Here is an 8,274-nt window from a genome sequence, read left to right on the forward strand (position 1 = left end):
CCCAGGTTGGAGTGCAGTGGCACGATCTCTGCTCACTGCAACCTCTACCTCCCAGGTTCAAGTGATTCCCCCACCTCAGTCTCCCCAGTATCTGGGACTACAGACACGCGCCACCACACCTGGCTAATTTTTGCATTTTTAATGGAGACATGGTCTTGCCATATTGGTCAGGCTGGTCTCAAACTTCTGACCTCAAGTGAACCCCCCACATCAGCATCCCAAGGTGCTGAGATTACAGGTGTGAGCCACCATACCCAGTCAAATTCTACCCTCAGATTTCTGAACTGAAGCAGAAAATACACTACTTTTTTGCACTCAAGGCCAGAAAAGAGATTGGAGGTGCAGAATATGAGAGGCAATGAGTCTAAGAAGTCATGTGTTGTAGGAGAAAGCTCAATGAGTAAGAATAAGGACACCTGGATTCTACTCTTAATTCTGTCCCATAACACCAACTAAATCTTTTAGCTTCAGAAACCTTATCTGAAGATTGAGGATAATAGCAGTTCACTGCTCTAGTTTATTGGATTATACTGAGAATCAAGGAAGATTGTATTATGACATTAGAAAATGCTACAGAAATAGTAAAGTTCTGTATAAATACAACACAAATGAAGATAGCAGAAGTAAATTGTTATATGAAAATATAACAATATTCAATAGCAATAAAAATACTATTGATACACACACACACGATTCCCAATAAAGTCTTTCTATACAGAATAATCAAGGCTTACAGACAATCATTTGGGAAGGCAAAAATATGATCAAAGTAATTAATATAAACTTTTATTACCATGTTTACCAAAATGTATTTCATGGAAATTCTTTAAACAGGCTATTTATAGGTGTTAGGTTAAAGGAAGGGAGGGTGGAAGGAAGGAGGGTGAGAGGGAGAGACAAAACAAAAGGGAGATTTCATTGTAAAATAAAATAAGTTTGGAGATTAAATTTAAACAGGTAAGATTTTTCAGACTTTAATATCCTGATATTTAACCTCATCATTACATAAAGTGGGGTATAGAGAAGGCAGAATTTTCCAAAATTTTATGTCAGTTGAAACTGCTGGAATATACTTTGAAAAATGCTGTTATAGAGGGATTTGCTTAGTCAAGTAATTCTGGAAAGCAGCCAAATCCTAGAACAGTGAAGTTAGCAAGTTCCTTAATGCACACAGAAGATCAATCAAAGTAAACACCAAAAAGAAGAACCATGGCTAACATTTGTTCAGTAATTCACAGATAATAAAACATTCTCACATAATCATCTCTTCTGATTCTCCACCCATTTTTGATAAATAAGTATTATATCCACATGTGCAGATAAAGAAGCAAATGCTGTTGGAGTGTTAGTGTCTAAGATCACAAAGCTGGTGGCAGAACATTAGTCTCAAATGTAAAGTGTCCAATCCATAGAGTTTCCATTATAACCTGCTGCTTTACTGTTGAAAAAAGGAAGAGGTCTTATTCTTGTTATAAGGTTACTAGTCCTAGCTTAAAGGTCCCACCGTCACTACTTCATACAACCTTCGTGACTTCCCAGTGACCTTATCTCCAACTATCATCATATCGGAGGTTAGGGCTTCAACATGGGAGTTTTGGTGAGGAGACACAAACATCAAATATATACCAATATCATTTTATACAGTTGAAGACAGGCTTGAGGCATAAATCATAGCTCACGGACTTGTGGTAAGAGAAGGGGGTAGAAAGTGTAAGCAGCATGCCAATTAAATAGATTAGTGGTATCATTGTAGATCGAAATGATTTTATCAAGGTCCACCAGTTCAGATTGGCATGCTGTCTAAGGCCTTACACTTTGGCCTTACACAGAATGCCCTTAACTACTTGCCAGGCTGCAGATCTGTGTCAGTCATTCCATTCTAGTTCCTGGATGAAGAACTAAAACTGCATACTATATGTGGTCACACACAGTATTGGTGACCACCTGACATCTAACAGAATATGGTTTTATATCTGAAGGTCAGGGAGTATAGCTTTTGACAACTTATTTGTCCTCTGTAATTTTATCCTTGATCACAGTTACTCATTTCCTTGGAGCAGGGAAAGTACCTTGAAACTTAATAAGGACAGAAATCTCCAAGTACCTTCAAAATTATCTAGGTATCTGAATGATTGAATAGGGCTTTCAATTACCTTGATGCATGCCAAGTGTATTGAGTTCTGCTAAATGATTAAGGTGTCCTCTGTTCTAGCTGAATCCCCTTCCAAGGAAAGGGGCTGTTAAGCTGTGTAGAGTGGCAACTGGTCAAATTTTAGGAACACCTCCTTGGCCACAGCTGTGTCCTGGAGTATGTAAAGTCCTAGGTTCTCTTACTACCTAATCCAGCAATTTGAAGCTGCGAGGTAGAACGAGTTTGGGACTACCCTGTTAGGCACTGGCCTCAGGGTTTCAGGACAAGTGGTAATTCCTAAAAACTTGAGCATTGCTTGCTCATTGGGTGGGCAGTTCAGCAGAGCACTGGGATGCTTGAGGTGAGATCTTTATAGATGGGACCTGAGCCTGAAATTGGAAAGGATGAGGGGGTTGGTGGCTTTTGGCATGGGTAAACTGAATGCCAAATCTAGGTCTTGATAGACGCTAACTTGGGGAAGCAAAAACAACTAAAAAACTTCCATCTATGAGATAAAAGTAAAGTATATAATCTGTAGGGTCCAGCCCTACAGGGCCTGTGGGTTTTTCTCTTCATATACGGAGACAAGAGATCGTAGAAATAAAGACACAAGACAAAGAGATAGAAGAAAAGACAGCTGCTCATAATAATCCAATATAAATACTATATGGTGTGTGTGTGTGTGTGTGTGTGTGTGTGTGTATATGTATATATATACACACATATAGTTTTAATTTTTTCAGTGGTATGTCTACTTTTTTGGGGGAAGAAATAGGCCACAGGGTAGGCAATTTTATCCAAGTTGGCTGAATCATTATACTTCTTCACTACCTGTTACTGACCCATGAAGGATGACTGCTAATTCATATGCTGTCTTTCTTTGCATTAATTTTAAAAATAGAATCACTTTCTAAAAATACTTTAATTCCAACTATCAGAAAATTATCATAATATATATATTTTGAGAGAATAACTCATTTTACAGACATCTGCTGGAAAATTGCAGTAATAAATATACACAACTATGACTTTTCTATAAGAATGGCACAAGTGTAATAGTAGTTTTGTACCCTACAACCCCATCCAAATCACAGTGATTGACTGTAGTGTGTGTCCATGATCTAAGCTGGATATATAAAAATTTTCTCCTGGGAGCTTGCTGTGATGACCATCCTTTTCTAGTTGTAAAGTTGTGAAAATGTGAGCCTGAATTTACCAGTGATCAAGGTTCAACTTTGTGGAGAAAGTGGTATACAGGCAAGAAGCCAATCCACAAAAGGGGAGTGGGAAATAGAGTCAGAAAGAAATAGTCCCAGTGATTCTAGAATTTCTGGCTCCAATTCTACCTGACGATATTTTTATCCTCACTTTTCTATGGCTCAACTATGAGACAATTTTTTTCTGTTGAGTTGAGCAAAATTCAGATTTTGTCACATGGTTAAAAAGTCTTCCAATTAACATACATTGGATGTTCTCTTAATCCATTTGGGCTGCTATAATAAAGTACCACAGACTGGATGGCTTATAAACAATAAACATTCATGTCTCACATTTCTGGGGCCTGTGAAGCTCAAGGTTAAGGCACTAACAGATTTCGTGTCTGGTGAGGTTCTGCCTCCTCTTAGAGACAGGTCTCACTGTAGCCTCATATGATGGAAATAGGGAGGAAGCTTTCTGGCACCTCCTTTATAAGGATACTAATCCCCTTCATGTGGGCTTTGTCCTCATGAATTAATAAATCCCAAAGGCCCCATCTTCTAATACAATTACCTTGGGAGATAGGATTTCAAATTAATTTTGGAGGAATAATCAGACCATAGCAGAGGTCAAATAAAATGAACTCACTATAGTTAAGAATGAGGGCAGGAAGAGATACTCCGAGTAATCCCACTTTGTATTAGAGTCATGTAGAGAATTATCTAATTGTTCCTGCTGGGATTATGTCTAATTAAATCTAGTGGCACATCTACTCTTAGCATAGATTCTTGCTCAAGCATTTAAAAATATTTGTTGAATTGAATTAATTTCAAAACGCACAGAGACAACGGTTTATGCATTCATTCATTTTGTTAAGTATTTATTGATCAGCCTTTTTGCAATAGACAGAGTTCTAATTTCTCAGGATATTGTGTTGAGTACTTGCATTTAAACTCCCAGGTCTCATCTTTTTTAAACCTATATACATCAACAGTAGATAGTCATCATGCCAAAAGCAGTTGATACATTAAAAGGAGACATTGTCCAGAACAATAGAGACAATTCAACAAAATGTATTAGTGAACAAGGAATTCTAGCTCTCAGTGCATTGTTCCCTAGATGTGATATATTGGATATGCCATTTAGCCTACTAAGGTCTTAACATTTAAGTAGATGCTCTTTAGATTTATACTTATTTAAGATTTATCTAGATGCTCTTTAAAGCTTATAACAAAGAGAAATTTAACTAGATGATTTTTAAGGCTTATTCCAGGTAAAAAGAAACTTAAAGTCTTTATTTTAATCTCTCAAATTGGTGGTTTTCAAAGTATGGTCCCCTACCAGCATCCTAGAAATTGTTAAAATATACATTTTAGACCTCACCCTAGACATATTGGACTACAAACCCTGGGGCAGGGAGCATAGGAGCATAGCAATCTTTTTTTTTTTTTTTTTTTTTAAGAAGGTCTGATGGGTACTAGAGTTTCTTAGCCACTGCCTGGACATATAAAATATATTTAATAGTAAATACACGTATGGAAAACTTTTCCAATTTTTCACAGCCGTATCACTGATATGGTTAGGCTTAGAGTCCCCACCCAAATCTCATCTTGGTTTGTAATCTCCATAATCACCGCGCGTCAAAGAAGAGACCAGGTGGAGGTAATTGAATCATGGGGGCAGTTTCCCCCATGCTGTTCTCATGATAGTGAGTTCTCATGAGATCTAATGGTTTTATAAGGGGCTTTTTCCCCTTCACTCCGCACTTCTTCCTGCCACCTTGTGAAGAAGGTGCCTTGCTTCCCCTTCACCTTCCCCTTCACCTTCCCCTTCACCTTCCCCCATGATTGTAAGATTCCTGTGGCCTCCCCAGCTGTGCTGAACTGTGGGACGAAATATTTTGGGAATATTCTTATGCTTTTTGTGAATTTAAAATTATGTCAGTGTCACAGAGTTGATTTCCTGTGGGTTAATTACTAGGGATCAGCTGCAGTGGATTAAACACACACACACGCACACACACATATGCACACACCTGAGAATACTGATAAAGGCTTGTAACTGAAGAAACAAAAACTAGATGATCTCTTGTAATTATCCAATTCTTCCTGTTACAAAACTCAGAAAATGATTAATAGAGAGACAGGGAGAATAAAATCCTGGGTTTATAATCACTTCTGTAAATGAGTATGACCCTCCTTTATTTAGAAATCCTTTCTAAGTTTATAAGTAATGTGGTTTGGGTGTGTACATTTGCAGCTAGCACTAGTACATTAACGAACTTATAGAAAGATTTACCAGAAATTTTATTAGGTGTCACTTATGCTGTTTGATCTCTACAACTGGAGTCTAAAACATCCGATATGCTGATCTCTGAGAGAGTATAGGATTACCCAAAGGAATGAAAGATTTTTCCATAGGGTAAGACAAAAATAGGAAGTAAATACACTTGATTTATATTCATAGGCCCTTTTTATTCTGTCTTCTCCTCCTCAATATTTTTAACTCTCTTTATAAAACTTTCTTCTTTAGACATATTTTATGGAGATTTGCTTTAAGTGATCCTTAATGACTAGAAGATAGGGACAGACACCACTGCTGCAATCCTACCAGCTTTCTCAGTTTGGGCCTGGAAGCCAATTTTAACTTTTCCCTATTCAGTTAACTCCATATTGTATAAAGATATAGATAGATAGATGATAGTCATTATCTCAGAGTAAATTGTGATATGGGTGTGGGTGGTGTGTTTCTAAGCAATAATTTTGATTTGATTTTAAGCCAGAATTATTTGTTTTAGTAGCAGCAGTGGATATTAGAGTATCAGAAGATAACAGTTTTCTTTCTTCCTTTCTTTCTTTCTTTTTTTTTGAGACAGAGTCTCACTCTGTCGCCCAGACTGGAGTGCAGTGGCGCGATCTCGGCTCACTACAAGCTCCACTGCCTGGGTTCAAGCAATTCTCTCCCTCAGCCTCCTGAGTAGCTAGGATTACAGGCACCCACCACCATGCCTGGCTAATTTTTGTATTTTTAATAGAGATGGGGTTTTGCTATCTTGGCCAGGCTGGTCTTGAACTCTGGACCTCGTGATCCACCCATCTTGGCCTCCCAAAATGCTGGGATTACAGGCATAAGTCACTGTGCCTGGCCTGTGTGTGTGTGTGTGTGTGTGTGTGTGTGTGTGTTTTAATCTTTAGTGAATGAGATTCAGAGTAGCATGGATATCTTCTTATATTGTGGGAGGATTATTTTGTCACTGTGAAGGAAAACACAATTTCCTTTCCTCCTCTCCAATATCCTTGTCTAAAGTTTGACTTAACTTTGAGTTTGGGGGCTTTCTTATCCACTTGTCTACTATTAAGAGTCAAAAAATAATTCTAATCTAGAAGAATAGTACTTTCTCTTTTTCCCTACCATTATCTCTGGCTATTTTTGACAAGTTTGGAGAGTTTGTAAACCTGATATAATTATTTTAATGTTATATTTTTATAAAATGAAGAATTTGAGGATATAAAGGATGTTTTAAAAAATTAATTATCCCTACCTCAGAGAACTCAAGCATATTACTTATTTAACACTTATAATCATTTCTTCTCTTTTTCTTTTCTCCAGTTTGCATGTTGCAGACTTGTTCTTATAATCTCTTCTTAAGTCTTTCCAGCAGCATCTGCTTTTCACCTTTCCTCATTTCTCCCCCTGATTTTTCAATGCAGTTTTCAATGGTTTTCTTTTGACATCACTTTCAAATTTCATTTTTTTCTTCTATTCTCTTTCTTCCTCTATATTCCATATATGACTTCCAAAGGTTTTGTAAAGATGAATTGTCCAGGATGAAGAGAGTGATTGATTAAGAGCCTGCAGAACTGGGAAGAGGAGAGCTGCCAAGATTTTCTTCATGTGTAGAAGCACAGTGGAGCTACCCAGAGTGTGAGAAGCAAGAGACAGAGAGCCGTGCTAACGCATGACGAAAAGCGGAAGCCTATTAAAAGAATGATCTGGAGGAGTGTGCAGTGAAGAAAATAGAGTCAGCCTGCCGGGTCAGTAGCTAATAGCCCATGGGTTTGCAACTAAGGAAATTAAAACTCTAGCTAATGAGAATTGTAGACACCTACTGAGAGTGAACCAAAGGCTTCCTATTAACTTCCCTTCTTGGGTCTTCTTGACAGAAAAGTCAGAAAGTTGTTTCCTATTTGTGTAGTAGCAAAAGAGTTGAAATGGAGGTTTAAAAAATGATGAAAGAGAAGTTGGAGGCAAACTCTTACTCAGCTCCTTCACGAGGTCCAAATAAGATGCCTCCCCCACTCCACTCAAAATGTAAATCAGCATAGGTCACAAAAAGAGGAAGGATAGTTAAAAAAAAAAAAAAAAGTGTTGGGCCAGATAAGACATACAGCCAAGACGACTCAAGACAGTCAGCGGGGATTTGGGGTGTGGGGACTTCAAAATAATACACCCGATATTAGCTTTGTGGAATTAGCAGGATTAGGGTACCTCTTTCAAGAACACTGGTTAAATTTCATGATTTCAATAGATGACCATTAGCTATTACTATGTACCCCCCTCCCCTTTTTTTTTTCCTGCAGAAGTTAAAAAGTTTGTTTGACCCGCAGGTCACCAAGAGATTGATGAGAGGCCTCCGGACATCATTTGGGTTTGGATAAATCTGTAGGGCCACTTTACAGACTGTCTCCAACTCCTGATCCCACTGTGGTTCTTTCTGAATTGATCCAGGTCCCTGCTAGCAAGTGAAGCAGAAAGAATCCAGGCTAGTTGTGAGATGACATACAGCAGGCTGAGATGATGGGGACATTTCAGAACCAAGAGGAGGTGGCGGGCAGGACACAGACGTGTCTCCCCCACCTTGATGCCAACGCGGTCTGGGAGAGATCTCGAAGGGCACCGTCGAGGGGACTGCTAGCGTCAGCCCGGGCGCCGCGGTCCGTCGCCCC

The sequence above is a fragment of the Colobus angolensis genome, unplaced genomic scaffold (assembly GCF_000951035.1).
Source record: "Colobus angolensis palliatus isolate OR3802 unplaced genomic scaffold, Cang.pa_1.0 Scaffold62, whole genome shotgun sequence".
Taxonomy (NCBI): domain Eukaryota; kingdom Metazoa; phylum Chordata; class Mammalia; order Primates; family Cercopithecidae; genus Colobus; species Colobus angolensis.